The sequence below is a fragment of the Heterodontus francisci genome, chromosome 22 (assembly GCF_036365525.1).
Source record: "Heterodontus francisci isolate sHetFra1 chromosome 22, sHetFra1.hap1, whole genome shotgun sequence".
Taxonomy (NCBI): domain Eukaryota; kingdom Metazoa; phylum Chordata; class Chondrichthyes; order Heterodontiformes; family Heterodontidae; genus Heterodontus; species Heterodontus francisci.
This window is the reverse complement of record NC_090392.1, coordinates 39,291,180-39,311,232: the sequence shown is the minus strand read 5'-3', so window position 1 is coordinate 39,311,232 and position 20,053 is coordinate 39,291,180. Positions and strand designations below refer to the sequence as shown.

General features: G+C 45.4%; 7 non-coding genes across 7 annotated transcripts; all 7 read left to right on the top strand.

Moving 5' to 3' along the window:
- Window positions 1-651: 651 nt before the first annotated feature.
- Window positions 652-725, top strand: trnan-guu (transfer RNA asparagine (anticodon GUU)). Its single transcript has one exon. It is a non-coding gene; the product is annotated as a tRNA-Asn (tRNA).
- A 2,135-nt stretch (window positions 726-2,860) lies between these two features.
- trnan-guu (transfer RNA asparagine (anticodon GUU)) lies at window positions 2,861-2,934 on the top strand. Its single transcript has one exon. It is a non-coding gene; the product is annotated as a tRNA-Asn (tRNA).
- Window positions 2,935-5,069: 2,135 nt separating this feature from the next.
- trnan-guu (transfer RNA asparagine (anticodon GUU)) lies at window positions 5,070-5,143 on the top strand. The gene has a single exon. It is a non-coding gene; the product is annotated as a tRNA-Asn (tRNA).
- Window positions 5,144-7,278: 2,135 nt separating this feature from the next.
- trnan-guu (transfer RNA asparagine (anticodon GUU)) lies at window positions 7,279-7,352 on the top strand. Its single transcript has one exon. It is a non-coding gene; the product is annotated as a tRNA-Asn (tRNA).
- Window positions 7,353-9,487: 2,135 nt separating this feature from the next.
- trnak-cuu (transfer RNA lysine (anticodon CUU)) lies at window positions 9,488-9,561 on the top strand. The gene has a single exon. It is a non-coding gene; the product is annotated as a tRNA-Lys (tRNA).
- A 4,328-nt stretch (window positions 9,562-13,889) lies between these two features.
- On the top strand, window positions 13,890-13,963 carry trnan-guu (transfer RNA asparagine (anticodon GUU)). Its single transcript has one exon. It is a non-coding gene; the product is annotated as a tRNA-Asn (tRNA).
- A 4,338-nt stretch (window positions 13,964-18,301) lies between these two features.
- Window positions 18,302-18,375, top strand: trnan-guu (transfer RNA asparagine (anticodon GUU)). The gene has a single exon. It is a non-coding gene; the product is annotated as a tRNA-Asn (tRNA).
- Window positions 18,376-20,053: the final 1,678 nt, after the last annotated feature.

Below are 20,053 nucleotides of genomic sequence, written 5' to 3'. Positions count from 1 at the left end.
TTTTGAATTGTGGCACTATCCTCAATAAAAGCCTCTTTGCCTGGGAAACCGGGTCTAACGGTAGCTACCTGGAGACGAACCGTCAACATTGTGAGTGCAAAAGCAAACGAATGGTGGATGCTGGAAATCTGAAATGAAAAGAGAAAATGCAGGAAATGCGCAGCAACTCAGGCAGCACATCTGGAAAGACAAACAGTGTTAGACTTTCTGGTGGGTAGCCTTTCTTCACAACTGGATAAAGGTTAGAGATTGAACAGGCGTAAAGCGAGTGCAGAGGCAGAGGGCAAGGCGAAGGCGCAGGGTCTGGGATAGGGTGGAACTGTGGCCTGGAGAGTTTCTATCAGGGGAAAGATTTCCGCAGCAGAACAGTGTGACATTGTTAAATGAGCTCTGTTTTGTGCTTCGTACAATTGTTGAATTGCCGCAACCGTTTTGACATTGTCCCCTTGTGAAATGGTTCTCCGACTGACGGAAAAAGTGCTGGGGAGAAATTTTGATTTGTACCACCAGATGGCAGAGATAAACAGATACCATCCCGCAGCGTCGATCTGGAAAAGCTGATGACTGGCAGGATTCTCCAGCTCACACGACCTGAGACTCGAATTCATTGAAACACTGGTTTGCAGTGTCTTGCGTGATTTTGCTGTGGTCGTCTCTGTGGCGCAATTGGCTAACGCGTTCGGCTGTTAATCGAAAGGTTGGTGGTTTGAGCCCACCCAGGGACGTCGGCCCTGATTAAGCGTTACACTTAGCGCCCCTGGACGTGCTTGTTCTACTCTCTGTGTTTGCATTGGTGTCTTCTTTTCCTGATTATTTAACAACGCTGCTCTGATCCATGACCTGACATTTTCCATGCATTCATGATAAGCAATTTTCAATGAAATGAGCAAAAACCATGCACAGACGTCGAACCCATGCTAAATATATTAAGGTCGGTCGGGCTTCGAAAAAAGCAATGCAAATTCATTCAATGGCTGCACAATCTGGGACTGTTCCACCGCTGGGATTAGGGAAAACAAGTTGAATGCGGTGGACCATTTTAATGATATTTTACCTGCATCAAATAAGTTCACTTTTATTGATGTACACTAAAAGTCCCTGGCTGACATTGTTCCAGTCCACTGCTAACAGCTGATCAAAGCAGGTGTGGAATTGCTCGTGACAGCTGAGCACCAAGCGCTGAATTTTCTTCAGTTTTCAAATCCAATTCCACACATCGTGACTCAGAATCACTGCTGTGAGAGTGGGAAATCGCTGCAAATACTCAACAGGACGGGCAACTTGTGAAAACTCTTTCAATTTTTGTTGTACAGACTTTTCTTAAAACTTCAAACTTGACCATATGGCAATATAAAGCGTGTGTGTGTGTCTGTGGCTGTGGCTGTCATGGTTCTATCGAAACTGTGAGTCTTGATGTTATGAGGGCGATGCATTGTGAGTGTGTCAGTTGTAAATCTCCTTTTATTTTGATAATATATATCAGGTTCTAAATATAAAAATATTGTGCACTTGAGTATTATGGGTGTATCAGTGTGCTCATTCTGAATAACTGTGTGTGTGTGTGTGCGTGTGTTACTTCTCAATGTATTTGTGTGTATCTGTGTTGTGTATACATTTTTCTATGTGTCAAAGCAAAGTAAGAGAGCAATAAATAAGCAGAAAGTACACATAAACTCACACAATGCCACAACACGGTTCAGAAACACGCACACAAACTCACACAGTCCGACAGAACGGTTCAGAAACCCGCAGACAAACTCACACAGTCCTAGAACACCGTTCAGAGACACATGAAACTCACAGCGTCCCACAACACGCTGCAAAGCCACACACAAACTCACACGGTCCCACAGCACGGTTCGGAGACATACACAAACTTACACAGTCCCACAACACGGTTCAGACACGCACACACAATCACACTCAGTCCCGCCGTTCATTTAAAATACCTGTCGAGCACGATAGATCTTAAAACCAGAGACGTTCACCATCCTGACTGCACATATCCATTCCAGTAGCGAAAGGGGGAGCACTGGCTCCGGCCAGTTCTGATATAGCACGAGGCTTGTCAATCAAGTCATGCTCCACCCAGCTCAGATTGAGTCACCTACCAGGTCGCAGTTTACTGTGTGTCAGAACCTGCCCCTCAGGTGTGGGAGATTCCAAGCTTAGTCTATCGGTTAAAAGGGCATGGGGGCAGATTGGCCTTTTGCCATGTGGCAGTATCCTCAATAAAAGCCTCTTTGCCTGGGAAACCGGGTCTAACGGTAGCTACCTGGAGACGAACCGTCAACATTGTGAGTGCAAAAGCAAACGAATGGTGGATGCTGGAAATCTGAAATGAAAAGAGAAAATGCAGGAAATGCGCAGCAACTCAGGCAGCACATCTGGAAAGACAAACAGTGTTAGACTTTCTGGTGGGTAGCCTTTCTTCACAACTGGATAAAGGTTAGAGATTGAACAGGCATAAAGCGAGTGCAGAGGCAGAGGGCAAGGCGAAGTGGCAGGGACTGGGATAGGGTGGAACTGTGGCCTGGAGAGTTTGTCTGTCAGGGGAAAGATTTCCGCAGCAGAACAGTGTGACATTGTTAAATGAGCTCTATTTTGTGCTTCGTACAATTGTTGAATTGCCGCAACCGTTTTGACATTGTCCCCTTGTGAAATGGTTCTCCGACTGACGGAAAAAGTGCTGGGGAGAAATTTTGATTTGTACCACCAGATGGCAGAGATAAACAGATACCATCCCGCAGCGTCGATCTGGAAAAGCTGATGACTGGCAGGATTCTCCAGCTCACACGACCTGAGACTCGAATTCATTGAAACACTGGTTTGCAGTGTCTTGCGTGATTTTGCTGTGGTCGTCTCTGTGGCGCAATTGGCTAGCGCGTTCGGCTGTTAATCGAAAGGTTGGTGGTTTGAGCCCACCCAGGGACGTCGGCCCTGATTAAGCATTTCCCTTAGCGCCCCTGGACGTGCGTGTTCTACTCTCTGTGTTTGCATTGGTGTCTTCTTTTCCTGATTATTTAACAAAGCTGCTCTGATCCATGACCTGACTGTTTCCATGCATTCATGATAAGCAATTTTCAATGAAATGAGCAAAAACCATGCACAGACGTCGAACCCATGCTAAATATATTAAGGTCGGTCGGGCTTCGAAAAAAGCAATGCAAATTCATTCAATGGCTGCACAATCTGGGACTGTTCCACCGCTGGGATTAGGGAAAACAAGTTAAATGCGGTGGACCATTTTAATGATATTTTACCTGCATCAAATAAGTTCACTTTTATTGATGTACACTAAAAGTCCCTGGCTGACATTGTTCCAGTCCACTGCTAACAGCTGATCAAAGCAGGTGTGGAATTGCTCGTGACAGCTGAGCACCAAGCGCTGAATTTTCTTCAGTTTTCAAATCCAATTCCACACATCGTGACTCAGAATCACTGCTGTGAGAGTGGGAAATCGCTGCAAATACTCAACAGGACGGGCAACTTGTGAAAACTCTTTCAATTTTTGTTGTACAGACTTTTCTTAAAACTTCAAACTTGACCATATGGCAATATAAAGCGTGTGTGTGTGTCTGTGGCTGTGGCTGTCATGGTTCTATCGAAACTGTGAGTCTTGATGTTATGAGGGCGATGCATTGTGAGTGTGTCAGTTGTAAATCTCCTTTTATTTTGATAATATATATCAGGTTCTAAATATAAAAATATTGTGCACTTGAGTATTATGGGTGTATCAGTGTGCTCATTCTGAATAACTGTGTGTGTGTGTGTGCGTGTGTTACTTCTCAATGTATTTGTGTGTATCTGTGTTGTGTATACATTTTTCTATGTGTCAAAGCAAAGTAAGAGAGCAATAAATAAGCAGAAAGTACACATAAACTCACACAATGCCACAACACGGTTCAGAAACACGCACACAAACTCACACAGTCCGACAGAACGGTTCAGAAACCCGCAGACAAACTCACACAGTCCTAGAACACCGTTCAGAGACACATGAAACTCACAGCGTCCCACAACACGCTGCAAAGCCACACACAAACTCACACGGTCCCACAGCACGGTTCGGAGACATACACAAACTTACACAGTCCCACAACACGGTTCAGACACGCACACACAATCACACTCAGTCCCGCCGTTCATTTAAAATACCTGTCGAGCACGATAGATCTTAAAACCAGAGACGTTCACCATCCTGACTGCACATATCCATTCCAGTAGCGAAAGGGGGAGCACTGGCTCCGGCCAGTTCTGATATAGCACGAGGCTTGTCAATCAAGTCATGCTCCACCCAGCTCAGATTGAGTCACCTACCAGGTCGCAGTTTACTGTGTGTCAGAACCTGCCCCTCAGGTGTGGGAGATTCCAAGCTTAGTCTATCGGTTAAAAGGGCATGGGGGCAGATTGGCCTTTTGCCATGTGGCAGTATCCTCAATAAAAGCCTCTTTGCCTGGGAAACCGGGTCTAACGGTAGCTACCTGGAGACGAACCGTCAACATTGTGAGTGCAAAAGCAAACGAATGGTGGATGCTGGAAATCTGAAATGAAAAGAGAAAATGCAGGAAATGCGCAGCAACTCAGGCAGCACATCTGGAAAGACAAACAGTGTTAGACTTTCTGGTGGGTAGCCTTTCTTCACAACTGGATAAAGGTTAGAGATTGAACAGGCATAAAGCGAGTGCAGAGGCAGAGGGCAAGGCGAAGTGGCAGGGACTGGGATAGGGTGGAACTGTGGCCTGGAGAGTTTGTCTGTCAGGGGAAAGATTTCCGCAGCAGAACAGTGTGACATTGTTAAATGAGCTCTATTTTGTGCTTCGTACAATTGTTGAATTGCCGCAACCGTTTTGACATTGTCCCCTTGTGAAATGGTTCTCCGACTGACGGAAAAAGTGCTGGGGAGAAATTTTGATTTGTACCACCAGATGGCAGAGATAAACAGATACCATCCCGCAGCGTCGATCTGGAAAAGCTGATGACTGGCAGGATTCTCCAGCTCACACGACCTGAGACTCGAATTCATTGAAACACTGGTTTGCAGTGTCTTGCGTGATTTTGCTGTGGTCGTCTCTGTGGCGCAATTGGCTAGCGCGTTCGGCTGTTAATCGAAAGGTTGGTGGTTTGAGCCCACCCAGGGACGTCGGCCCTGATTAAGCATTTCCCTTAGCGCCCCTGGACGTGCGTGTTCTACTCTCTGTGTTTGCATTGGTGTCTTCTTTTCCTGATTATTTAACAAAGCTGCTCTGATCCATGACCTGACTGTTTCCATGCATTCATGATAAGCAATTTTCAATGAAATGAGCAAAAACCATGCACAGACGTCGAACCCATGCTAAATATATTAAGGTCGGTCGGGCTTCGAAAAAAGCAATGCAAATTCATTCAATGGCTGCACAATCTGGGACTGTTCCACCGCTGGGATTAGGGAAAACAAGTTAAATGCGGTGGACCATTTTAATGATATTTTACCTGCATCAAATAAGTTCACTTTTATTGATGTACACTAAAAGTCCCTGGCTGACATTGTTCCAGTCCACTGCTAACAGCTGATCAAAGCAGGTGTGGAATTGCTCGTGACAGCTGAGCACCAAGCGCTGAATTTTCTTCAGTTTTCAAATCCAATTCCACACATCGTGACTCAGAATCACTGCTGTGAGAGTGGGAAATCGCTGCAAATACTCAACAGGACGGGCAACTTGTGAAAACTCTTTCAATTTTTGTTGTACAGACTTTTCTTAAAACTTCAAACTGGACCATATGGCAATATAAAGCGTGTGTGTGTGTCTGTGGCTGTGGCTGTCATGGTTCTATCGAAACTGTGAGTCTTGATGTTATGAGGGCGATGCATTGTGAGTGTGTCAGTTGTAAATCTCCTTTTATTTTGATAATATATATCAGGTTCTAAATATAAAAATATTGTGCACTTGAGTATTATGGGTGTATCAGTGTGCTCATTCTGAATAACTGTGTGTGTGTGTGTGCGTGTGTTACTTCTCAATGTATTTGTGTGTATCTGTGTTGTGTATACATTTTTCTATGTGTCAAAGCAAAGTAAGAGAGCAATAAATAAGCAGAAAGTACACATAAACTCACACAATGCCACAACACGGTTCAGAAACACGCACACAAACTCACACAGTCCGACAAAACGGTTCAGAAACCCGCAGACAAACTCACACAGTCCTAGAACACCGTTCAGAGACACATTAAACTCACAGCGTCCCACAACACGCTGCAAAGCCACACACAAACTCACACGGTCCCACAGCACGGTTCAGAGACATGCACAAACTTACACAGTCCCACAACACGGTTCAGACACGCACACACAATCTCACTCAGTCCCGCCGTTCATTTAAAATACCTGTCGAGCACGATAGATCTTAAAACCAGAGACGTTCACCATCCTGACTGCACATATCCATTCCAGTAGCGAAAGGGGGAGCACTGGCTCCGGCCAGTTCTGATATAGCACGAGGCTTGTCAATCAAGTCATGCTCCACCCAGCCCAGATTGAGTCACCTACCAGGTCGCAGTTTACTGTGTGTCAGAACCTGCCCCTCAGGTGTGGGAGATTCCAAGCTTAGTCTATTGGTTAAAAGGGCATGGGGGCAGATTGGCCTTTTGCCATGTGGCAGTATCCTCAATAAAAGCCTCTTTGCCTGGGAAACCGGGTCTAACGGTAGCTACCTGGAGACGAACCATCAACATTGTGAGTGCAAAAGCAAACGAATGGTGGATGCTGGAAATCTGAAATGAAAAGAGAAAATGCAGGAAATGCGCAGCAACTCAGGCAGCACATCTGGAAAGACAAACAGTGTTAGACTTTCTGGTGGGTAGCCTTTCTTCACAACTGGATAAAGTTTAGAGATTGAACAGGCATAAAGCGAGTGCAGAGGCAGAGGGCAAGGCGAAGGGGCAGGGACTGGGATAGGGTGGAACTGTGGCCTGGAGAGTTTGTCTGTCAGGGGAAAGATTTCCGCAGCAGAACAGTGTGACATTGTTAAATGAGCTCTGTTTTGTGCTTCGTACAATTGTTGAATTGCCGCAACCGTTTTGACATTGTCCCCTTGTGAAATGGTTCTCCGACTGACGGAAAAAGTGCTGGGGAGAAATTTTGATTTGTACCACCAGATGGCAGAGATAAACAGATACCATCCCGCAGCGTCGATCTGGAAAAGCTGATGACTGGCAGGATTCTCCAGCTCACACGACCTGAGACTCGAATTCATTGAAACACTGGTTTGCAGTGTCTTGCGTGATTTTGCTGTGGTTGTCTCTGTGGCGCAATTGGCTAGCGCGTTCGGCTGTTAACCGAAAGGTTGGTGGTTTAAGCCCACCCAGGAACGTCGGCCCTTACTGAGCGTTTCTTTAAGCGCCCCTGGACGTGCTTGTTCTACTATCTGTGTTTGCATTGGTGTCTTCTTTTCCTGATTATTTAACAACGCTGCTCTGATCCATTACCTGACTGTTTCCATGCATTCATGATAAGCAATTTTCAATGAAATGAGCAAAAACCATGCACAGACGTCGAACCCATGCTAAATATATTAAGGTCGGTCGGGCTTCGAAAAAAGCAATGCAAATTCATTCAATGGCTGCACAATCTGGGACTGTTCCACCGCTGGGATTAGGGAAAACAAGTTGAATGCGGTGGACCATTTTAATGATATTTTACCTGCATCAAATAAGTTCACTTTTATTGATGTACACTAAAAGTCCCTGGCTGACATTGTTCCAGTCCACTGCTAACAGCTGATCAAAGCAGGTGTGGAATTGCTCGTGACAGCTGAGCACCAAGCGCTGAATTTTCTTCAGTTTTCAAATCCAATTCCACACATCGTGACTCAGAATCACTGCTGTGAGAGTGGGAAATCGCTGCAAATACTCAACAGGACGGGCAACTTGTGAAAACTCTTTCAATTTCTGTTGTACAGACTTTTCTTAAAACTTCAAACTGGACCATATGGCAATATAAAGCGTGTGTGTGTGTCTGTGGCTGTGGCTGTGATGGTTCTCTCGAAACTGTGATTCTTGATGTTATGAGGGCGATGCATTGTGAGTGTGTCAGTTGTAAATCTCCTTTTATTTTGATAATATATATCAGGTTCTAAATATATAAATATTGTGCACTTGAGTATTATGGGTGATTCAGTGTGCTCATTCTGAATAACTGTGTGTGTGTGTGTGCGTGTGTTACTTCTCAATGTATTTGTGTGTATCTGTGTTGTGTACACATTTTTCTATGTGTCAAAGCAAAGTAAGAGAGCAATAAATAAGCAGAAAGTACACATAAACTCACACAATGCCACAACACGGTTCAGAAACACGCACACAAACTCACACAGTCCGACAAAACGGTTCAGAAACCCGCAGACAAACTCACACAGTCCTAGAACACCGTTCAGAGACACATTAAACTCACAGCGTCCCACAACACGCTGCAAAGCCACACACAAACTCACACGGTCCCACAGCACGGTTCAGAGACATACACAAACTTACACAGTCCCACAACACGGTTCAGACACGCACACACAATCTCACTCAGTCCCGCCGTTCATTTAAAATACCTGTCGAGCACGATAGATCTTAAAACCAGAGACGTTCACCATCCTGACTGCACATATCCATTCCAGTAGCGAAAGGGGGAGCACTGGCTCCGGCCAGTTCTGATATCGCACGAGGCTTGTCAATCAACTCATGCTCCACCCAGCCCAGATTGAGTCACCTACCAGGTCGCAGTTTACTGTGTGTCAGAATCTGCCCTTCAGGTGTCGGAGATTCCAAGCTTAGTCTATCGGTTAAAAGGGCATGGGGGCAGATTGGCCTTTTGCCATGTGGCAGTATCCTCAATAAAAGCCTCTTTGCCTGGGAAACCGGGTCTAACAGTAGCTACCTGGAGACGAACCGTCAACATTGTGAGTGCAAAAGCAAACGAATGGTGGATGCTGGAAATCTGAAATGAAAAGAGAAAATGCAGGAAATGCGCAGCAACTCAGGCAGCACATCTGGAAAGACAAACAGTGTTAGACTTTCTGGTGGGTAGCCTTTCTTCACAACTGGATAAAGGTTAGAGATTGAACAGGTATAAAGCGAATGCAGAGGCAAAGGGAAATGCGAAGGGGCAAGGTGTGGGATAGGGTGGAACTGTGGCCTGGAGAGTTTGTCTGTCAGGGGAAAGATTTCCGCAGCAGAACAGTGTGACATTGTTAAATGAGCTCTGTTTTGTGCTTCGTACAATTGTTGAATTGCCGCAACCGTTTTGACATTGTCCCCTTGTGAAATGGTTCTCCGACTGACGGAAAAAGTGCTGGGGAGAAATTTTGATTTGTACCACCAGATGGCAGAGATAAACAGATACCATCCCGCAGCGTCGATCTGGAAAAGCTGATGACTGGCAGGATTCTCCAGCTCACACGACCTGAGACTCGAATTCATTGAAACACTGGTTTGCAGTGTCTTGCGTGATTTTGCTGTGGTCGTCTCTGTGGCGCAATTGGCTAGCGCGTTCGGCTCTTAACCGAAAGGTTGGTGGTTCAAGCCAACCCAGGAACGGCGGCCCTTATTGAGCGTTTCATTTGGCGCCCCTGGACGTGCGTGTTCTACTCTCTGTGTTTGCATTGGTGCCTTCTTTTCCTGATTATTTTACAACGCTGCTCTGATCCATTACCTGACTGTTTCCATGCATTCATGATAAGCAATTTTCAATGAAATGAGCAAAAACCATGCACAGACGTCGAACCCATATATTAAGGCCGGTCGGGCTTCGAAAAAAGCAATGCAAATTCATTCAATGGCTGCACAATCTGGGACTGTTCCACCGCTGGGATTAGGGAAAACAAGTTGAATGCGGTGGACCATTTTAATGATATTTTACCTGCATCAAATAAGTTCACTTTTATTGATGTACACTAAAAGTCCCTGGCTGACATTGTTCCAGTCCACTGCTAACAGCTGATCAAAGCAGGTGTGGAATTGCTCGTGACAGCTGAGCAACAAGCGCTGAATTTTCTTCAGTTTTCAAATCCAATTCCACACATCGTGACTCAGAATCACTGCTGTGAGAGTGGGAAATCGCTGCAAATACTCAACAGGACGGGCAACTTGTGAAAACTCTTTCAATTTCTGTTGTACAGACTTTTCTTAAAACTTCAAACTGGACCATATGGCAATATAAAGCGTGTGTGTGTGTCTGTGGCTGTGATGGTTCTATCGAAACTGAGAGTCTTGATGTTATGAGGGCGATGCATTGTGAGTGTGTCAGTTGTAAATCTCCTTTTATTTTGATAATATATATCAGGTTCTAAATATATAAATATTGTGCACTTGAGTATTATGGGTGTATCAGTGTGCTCATTCTGAATAAATGTGTGTGTGTGTGCGTGTGTTACTTCTCAATGTATTTGTGTGTATCTGTGTTGTGTATACATTTTTCTATGTGTCAAAGCAAAGTAAGAGAGCAATAAATAAGCAGAAAGTACACATAAACTCACACAATGCCACAACACGGTTCAGAAACATGCACACAAACTCACACAGTCCGACAAAACGGTTCAGAAACCCGCAGACAAACTCACACAGTCCGAGAACACCGTTCAGAGACACATTAAACTCACAGCGTCCCACAACACGCTGCAAAGCCACACACAAACTCACACGGTCCCACAGCACGGTTCAGAGACATACACAAACTTACACAGTCCCACAACACGGTTCAGACACGCACACACAATCTGACTCAGTCCCGCCGTTCATTTAAAATACCTGTCGAGCACGATAGATCTTAAAACCAGAGACGTTCACCATCCTGACTGCACATATCCATTCCAGTAGCGAAAGGAGGAGCACTGGCTCCGGCCAGTTCTGATCTAGCACGAGGCTTGTCAATCAAGTCATGCTCCACCCAGCCCAGATTGAGTCACCTACCAAGTCGCAGTTTACTGTGTGTCAGAACCTGCCCCTCAGGTGTGGGAGATTCCAAGCTTAGTCTGTCGGTTAAAAGGGCATGGGGGCAGATTGGCCTTTTGCCATGTGGCAGTATCCTCAATAAAAGCCTCTTTGCCTGGGAAACCGGGTCTAACGGTAGCGACCTGGAGACGAACCGTCAACATTGTGAGTGCAAAAGCAAACGAATGGTGGATGCTGGAAATCTGAAATGGAAAGAGAAAATGCAGGAAATGCGCAGCAACTCAGGCAGCACATCTGGAAAGACAAACAGTGTTAGACTTTCTGGTGGGTAGCCTTTCTTCACAACTGGATAAAGGTTAGAGATTGAACAGGTATAAAGCGAGTGCAGAGGCAGAGGGAAAGGCGAAGGGGCAAGGTCTGGGATAGGGTGGAACTGTGGCCTGGAGAGTTTGTCTGTCAGGGGAAAGATTTCCGCAGCAGAACAGTGTGACATTGTTAAATGAGCTCTGTTTTGTGCTTCGTACAATTGTTGAATTGCCGCAACCGTTTTGACATTGTCCCCTTGTGAAATGGTTCTCCGACTGACATAAAAAGTGCTGGGGAGAAATTTTGATTTGTACCACCAGATGGCAGAGATAAACAGATACCATCCCGCAGCGTCGATCTGGAAAAGCTGATGACTGGCAGGATTCTCCAGCTCACACGACCTGAGACTCGAATTCATTGAAACACTGGTTTGCAGTGTCTTGCGTGATTTTGCTGTGGTCGTATCTGTGGCGCAATTGGCTAGCGCGTTCGGTTCATAACCGAAAGGTTGTGGTTCAAGCCCACCCAGGGACGTCGGCCATTATTGAGCGTTTTACTTAGCGTCCCTGGACGTGCTTGTTCTACTCTCTGTGTTTGCATTGGTGTCTTCTTTTCCTGATTATTTAACAACGCTGCTCTGATCCATTACCTGACTGTTTCCATGCATTCATGATAAGCAATTTTCAATGAAATGAGCAAAAACCATGCACAGACGTCGAACCCATGCTAAATATATTAAGGTCGGTCGGGCTTCGAAAAAAGCAATGCAAATTCATTCAATGGCTGCACAATCTGGGACTGTTCCACCGCTGGGATTAGGGAAAACAAGTTGAATGCGGTGGACCATTTTAATGATATTTTACCTGCATCAAATAAGTTCACTTTTATTGATGTACACTAAAAGTCCCTGGCTGACATTGTTCCAGTCCACTGCTAACAGCTGATCAAAGCAGGTGTGGAATTGCTCGTGACAGCTGAGCACCAAGCGCTGAATTTTCTTCAGTTTTCAAATCCAATTCCACACATCGTGACTCAGAATCACTGCTGTGAGAGTGGGAAATCGCTGCAAATACTCAACAGGACGGGCAACTTGTGAAAACTCTTTCAATTTTTGTTGTATAGACTTTTCTTAAAACTTCAAACTGGACCATATGGCAATATAAAGCGTGTGTGTGTGTCTGTGGCTGTGGCTGTCATGGTTCTATCGAAACTGTGAGTCTTGATGTTATGAGGGCGATGCATTGTGAGTGTGTCAGTTGTAAATCTCCTTTTATTTTGATAATATATATCAGGTTCTAAATATATAAATATTGTGCACTTGAGTATTATGGGTGTATCAGTGTGCTCATTCTGAATTAATGTGTGTGTGTGTGTGCGTGTGTTACTTCTCAATGTATTTGTGTGTATCTGTGTTGTGTATACATTTTTCTATGTGTCAAAGCAAAGTAAGAGAGCAATAAATAAGCAGAAAGTACACATAAACTCACACAATGCCACAACACGGTTCAGAAACACGCACACAAACTCACACAGTCCGACAAAACGGTTCAGAAACCCGCAGACAAACTCACACAGTCCGAGAACACCGTTCAGAGACACATTAAACTCACAGCGTCCCACAACACGATGCAAAGCCACACACAAACTCACACGGTCCCACAGCACGGTTCAGAGACATACACAAACATACACAGTCCCACAACACGGTTCAGACACGCACACACAATCTCACTCAGTCCCGCCGTTCATTTAAAATACCTGTCGAGCACGATAGATCTTAAAACCAGAGACGTTCACCACCCTGACTGCACATATCCATTCCAGTAGCGAAAGGGGGAGCACTGGCTCCGGCCAGTTCTGATATAGCACGAGGCTTGTCAATCAAGTCATGCTCCACCCAGCCCAGATTGAGTCACCTACCAGGTCGCAGTTTACTGTGTGTCAGAACCTGCCCCTCAGGTGTGGAAGATTCCAAGCTTAGTCTGTCGGTTAAAAGGGCATGGGGGCAGATTGGCCTTTTGCCATGTGGCAGTATCCTCAATAAAAGCCTCTTTGCCTGGGAAACCGGGTCTAACGGTAGCTACCTGGAGCCGAACCGTCAACATTGTGAGTGCAAAAGCAAACGAATGGTGGATGCTGGAAATCTGAAATGAAAAGAGAAAATGCAGGAAATGCGCAGCAACTCAGGCAGCACATCTGGAAAGACAAACAGTGTTAGACTTTCTGGTGGGTAGCCTTTCTTCACAACTGGATAAAGGTTAGAGATTGAACAGGCATAAAGCGAGTGCAGAGGCAGAGGGCAAGGCGAAGGGGCAGGGTCTGGGAGAGGGTGGAACTGTGGCCTGGAGAGTTTGTCTGTCAGGGGAAAGATTTCCGCAGCAGAACAGTGTGACATTGTTAAATGAGCTCTGTTTTGTGCTTCGGACAATTGTTGAATTGCCGCAACCGTTTTGACATTGTCCCCTTGTGAAATGGTTCTCCGACTGACGGAAAAAGTGCTGGGGAGAAATTTTGATTTGTACCACCAGATGGCGGAGATAAACAGATACCATCCCGCAGCGTCGATCTGGAAAAGCTGATAACTGGCAGGATTCTCCAGCTCACACGACCTGAGACTCGAATTCATTGAAACACTGGTTTGCAGTGTCTTGCGTGATTTGGCTGTGGTTGTCTCTGTGGCGCAATTGGCTAGCGCGTTCGGCTGTTATTCGAAAGGTTGATGGTTCAAGCCCACCCAGGGACGTCGGCCCTTATTGAGCGTTTCAGTTAGCGCCCCTGGACGTGCTTGCTCTACTCTCTGTCTTTGCATTAGCGTCTTCTTTTCCTGATTATTTAACAACGCTGCTCTGATCCATTACCTGACTGTTTCCATGCATTCATGATAAGCAATTTTCAATGAAATGAGCAAAAACCATGCACAGACGTCGAACCCATGCTAAATATATTAAGGTCGGTCGGGCTTCGAAAAAAGCAATGCAAATTCATTCAATGGCTGCACAATCTGGGACTGTTCCACCGCTGGGATTAGGGAAAACAAGTTGAATGCGGTGGACCATTTTAATGATATTTTACCTGCATCAAATAAGTTCACTTTTATTGATGTACACTAAAAGTCCCTGGCTGACATTGTTCCAGTCCACTGCTAACAGCTGATCAAAGCAGGTGTGGAATTGCTCGTGACAGCTGAGCACCAAGCGCTGAATTTTCTTCAGTTTTCAAATCCAATTCTACACATCGTGACTCAGAATCACTGCTGTGAGAGTGGGAAATCGCTGCAAATACTCAACAGGACGGGCAACTTGTGAAATCTCTTTCAATTTTTGTTGTACAGACCTTTCTTAAAACTTCAAACTGGACCATATGGCAATATAAAGCGTGTGTGTGTGGCTGTGGCTGTCATGGTTCTATCGAAACTGTGAGTCTTGATGTTATGAGGGCGATGCATTGTGAGTGTGTCAGTTGTAAATCTCCTTTTATTTTGATAATATATATCAGGTTCTAAATATATAAATATTGTGCACTTGAGTATTATGGGTGTATCAGTGTGCTCATTCTGAATAAATGTATGTGTGTGTGTGCGTGTGTTACTTCTCAATGTATTTGTGTGTATCTGTGTTGTGTATACATTTTTCTATGTGTCAAAGCAAAGTAAGAGAGCAATAAATAAGCAGAAAGTACACATAAACTCACACAATGCCACAACACGGTTCAGAAACACGCACACAAACTCACACAGTCCGACAAAACGGTTCAGAAACCCGCAGACAAACTCACACAGTCCGAGAACACCATTCAGAGACACATTAAACTCACAGCGTCCCACAACACGCTGCAAAGCCACACACAAACTCACACGGTCCCACAGCACGGTTCAGAGACATAAACAAACTTACACAGTCCCACAACACGGTTCAGACACGCACACACAATCTCACTCAGTCCCACCGTTCATTTAAGATACCTGTCGAGCACGATAGATCTTAAAACCAGAGACGTTCACCATCCTGAGTGCACATATCCATTCCAGTAGCGAAAGGGGGAGCACTGGCTCCGGCCAGTTCTGATGCAGCACGAGGCTTGTCAATCAAGTCATGCTCCACCCAGCCCAGATTGAGTCACCGACCAGGTCGCAGTTCACTGTGTGTCAGAACCTGCCCCTCAGGTGTGGGAGATTCCAAGCTTAGTCTGTCGGTTAAAAGGGCATGGGGGCAGATTGGCCTTTTGCCATGTGGCAGTATCCTCAATGAAAGCCTCTTTGCCTGGGAAACCGGGTCTAACGGTAGCTACCTGGAGACGAACCGTCAACATTGTGAGTGCAAAAGCAAACGAATGGTGGATGCTGGAAATCTGAAATGAAAAGAGAAAATGGAGGAAATGCGCAGCAACTCAGGCAGCACATCTGGAAAGACAAACAGTGTTAGACTTTCTGTTGGGTAGCCTTTCTTCACAACTGGATAAAGGTTAGAGATTGAACAGGTATAAAGCGAGTGCAGAGGCAGAGGGAAAGGCGAAGGGGCAAGGTGTGGGATAGAGTGGAACTGTGGCCTGGAGAGTTTGTCTGTCAGGGGAAAGATTTCCGCAGCAGAACAGTGTGACATTGTTAAATGAGCTCTGTTTTGTGCTTCGTACAATTGTTGAATTGCCGCAACCGTTTTGACATTGTCCCCTTGTGAAATGGTTCTCCGACTGACGGAAAAAGTGCTGGGGAGAAATTTTGATTTGTACCACCAGCTGGCAGAGATAAACAGATACCATCCCGCAGCGTCGATCTGGAAAAGCTGATGACTGGCAGGATTCTCCAGCTCACACGACCTGAGACTCGAATTCATTGAAACACTGGTTTGCAGTGTCTTGCGTGATTCTGCTGTGGTCGTCTCTGTGGCGCAATTGGCTAGCGCGTTAAACTGTTAACCGAAAGGTTGGTGGTTCAAGCCCACCCAACGACGTCGGCCCTTATTGAGCGTTTCACTAAGCGCCACTGGGCGTGCTTGTTCTACTCTCTGTGTTTGCATTGGTGTCTTCTTTTCCTGATTATTTAACAACGCTGCTCTGATCCATTACCTGACTGTTTCCATGCATTCATGATAAGCAATTTTCAATGAAATGAGCAAAAACCATGCACAGACGTCGAACCCATGCTAAATATATTAAGGTCGGTCGGGCTTCGAAAAAAGCAATGCAAATTCGTTCAATGGCTGCACAATGTGGGACTGTTCCACCGCTGGGATTAGGGAAAACAAGTTGAATGCGGTGGACCATTTTAATGATATTTTACCTGCATCAAATAAGTTCACTTTTATTGATGTACACTAAAAGTCCCTGGCTGACATTGGTCCAGTCCACTGCTAACAGCTGATCAAAGCAGGTGTGGAATTGCTCGTGACAGCTGAGCACCAAGCGCTGAATTTTCTTCAGTTTTCAAATCCAATTCCACACATCGTGACTCAGAATCACTGCTGTGAGAGTGGGAAATCGCTGCAAATACTCAACAGGACGGGCAACTTGTGAAAACTCTTTCAATTTTTGTTGTACAGACTTTTCTTAAAACTTCAAACTGGACCATATGGCAATATAAAGCGTGTGTGTGTGTATGTGGCTGTAGCTGTCATGGTTCTATCGAAACTGTGAGTCCTGATGTTATGAGGGCGATGCATTGTGAGTGTGTCAGTTGTAAATCTCCTTTTATTTTGATAATATATATCAGGTTCTAAATATATAAATATTGTGCACTTGAGTGTTATGGGTGTATCAGTGTGCTCATTCTGAATAAATGTGTGTGTGTGTGTGCGTGTGTTACTTCTCAATATATTTGTGTGTATCTGTGTTGTGCATACATTTTTCTATGTGTCAAAGCAAAGTGAGAGAGCAATAAATAAGCAGAAAGTACACAGAAACTCACACAATGCCACAACACGGTTCAGAAACACGCACACAAACTCACACAGTCCGACAAAACGGTTCAGAAACCCGCAGACAAACTCACACAGTCCCAGAACACCGTTCAGAGACACATTAAACTCACAGCGTCCCACAACACGCTGCAAAGCCACACACAAACTCACACGGTCCCACAGCACGGTTCAGAGAAATAAACAAACTTACACAGTCCCACAACACGGTTCAGACACGCACACACAATCTCACTCAGTCCCGCCGTTCATTTAAAATACCTGTCGAGCACGATAGATCTTAAAACCAGAGACGTTCACCATCCTGACTGCACATATCCAAACCAGGAGCGAAAGGGGGAGCACTGGCTCCGGCCAGTTCTGATATAGCACGAGGCTTGTCAATCAAGTCATGCTCCACCCAGCCCAGATTGAGTCACCGACCAGGTCGCAGTTTACTGTGTGTCAGAACCTGCCCCTGAGGTGTGGAAGATTCCAAGCTTAGTCTGTCGGTTAAAAGGGCATGGGGGCAGATTGGCCTTTTGCCATGTGGCAGTATCATCAATAAAAGCCTCTTTGCCTGGGAAACCGGGTCTAACGGTAGCTACCTGGAGACGAACAGTCAACATTGTGAGTGCAAAAGCAAACGAATGGCGGATGCTGGAAATCTGAAATGAAAAGAGAAAATGCAGGAAATGCGCAGCAACTCAGGCAGCACATCTGGAAAGACAAACAGTGTTAGACTTTCTGGTGGGTAGCCTTTCTTCACAACTGGATAAAGGTTAGAGATTGAACAGGTATAAAGCGAGTGCAGAGGCAGAGGGAAAGGCGAAGGGGCAAGGTCTGGGATAGGGTGGAACTGTGGCCTGGAGAGTTTGTCTGTCAGGGGAAAGATTTCCGCAGCAGAACAGTGTGACATTGTTAAATGAGCTCTGTTTTGTGCTTCGTACAATTGTTGAATCGCCGCAACCGTTTTGACATTGTCCCCTTGTGAAATGGTTCTCCGACTGACGGAAAAAGTGCTGGGGAGAAATTTTGATTTGTACCACCAGATGGCAGAGATAAACAGATACCATCCCGCAGCGTCGATCTGGAAAAGCTGATGACTGGCAGGATTCTCCAGCTCACACGACCTGAGACTCGAATTCATTGAAACACTGGTTTGCAGTGTCTTGCGTGATTTTGCTGTGGTCGTCTCTGTGGCGCAATTGGCTAGCGCGTTCGGCTGTTAATTGAAAGGTTGGTGGTTCAACCCCACCCAGGGACGTCGGCACTTGTGGAGCGTTTCACTTAGCGCCCGTGGACGTGCTTGTTCTACTCTCTGTGTTTGCATTGGTGTCTTCTGTTCCTGATTATTTTACAACGCTGCTCTTATCCATTACATGACTGTTTCCTTGCATTCATGATAAGCAATTTTCAATGAAATGAGCAAAAACCATGCACAGACGTCGAACCCATGCTAAATATATTAAGGTCGGTCGGGCTTCGAAAAAAGCAATGCAAATTCATTCAATGGCTGCACAATCTGGGACTGTTCCACCGCTGGGATTAGGGAAAACAAGTTGAATGCGGTGGACCATTTTAATGATATTTTACCTGCATCAAATAAGTTCACTTTTATTGATGTACATTAAAAGTCCCTGGCTGACATTGTTCCAGTCCACTGCTAACAGCTGATCAAAGCAGGTGTGGAATTGCTCGTGACAGCTGAGCACCAAGCGCTGAATTTTCTTCAGTTTTCAAATCCAATTCCACACATCGTGACTCAGAATCACTGCTGTGAGAGTGGGAAATCGCTGCAAATACTCAACAGGACGGGCAACTTGTGAAAACTCTTTCAATTTTTGTTGTACAGACTTTTCTTCAAACTTCAAACTGGACCATATGGCAATATAAAGCGTGTGTGTGTGTCTGTGGCTGTGGCTGTCATGGTTCTATCGAAACTGTGAGTCTTGATGTTATGAGGGCGATGCATTGTGAGTGTGTCAGTTGTAAATCTCCTTTTATTTTGATAATATATATCAGGTTCTAAATATATAAATATTGTGCACTTGAGTATTATGGGTGTATCAGTGTGCTCATTCTGAATAAATGTGTGTGTGTGTGTGCGTGTGTTACTTCTCAATGTATTTGTGTGTATCTGTGTTGTGTATACATTTTTCTATGTGTTAAAGCAAAGTAAGAGAGCAATAAATAAGCAGAAAGTACACATAAACTCACACAATGCCACAACACGGTTCAGAAACACGCACACAAACTCACACAGTCCGACAAAAGGGTTCAGAAACCCGCAGACAAACTCACACAGTCCTAGAACACCGTTCAGAGACACATTAAACTCACAGCGTCCCACAACACGCTGCAAAGCCACACACAAACTCACACGGTCCCACAGCAAGGTTCAGAGACATACACAAACTTACACAGTCCCACAACACGGTTCAGACACGCACACACAATCTCACTCAGTCCCGCCGTTCATTTAAAATACCTGTCGAGCACGATAGATCTTAAAACCAGAGACGTTCACCATCCTGACTGCACATATCCATTCCAGTAGCGAAAGGGGGAGCACTGGCTCCGGCCAGTTCTGATATAGCACGAGGCTTGTCAATCAAGTCATGCTCCACCCAGCCCAGATAGAGTCACCGACCAGGTCGCAGTTTACTGTGTGTCAGAACCTGCCCCTCAGGTGTGGGAGATTCCAAGCTTAGTCTGTCGGTTAAAAGGGCATGGGGGCAGATTGGCCTTTTGCCATGTGGCAGTATCCTCAATGAAAGCCTCTTTGCCTGGGAAACCGGGTCTAACGGTAGCCTCTGGAGACGAACCGTCAACATTGTGAGTGCAAAAGCAAACGAATGGTGAATGTTGGAAATCTGAAATGAAAAGGCAGAAAATGCGCAGCAACTCAGGCAGCACATCTGGAAAGACAAACAGTGTTAGAC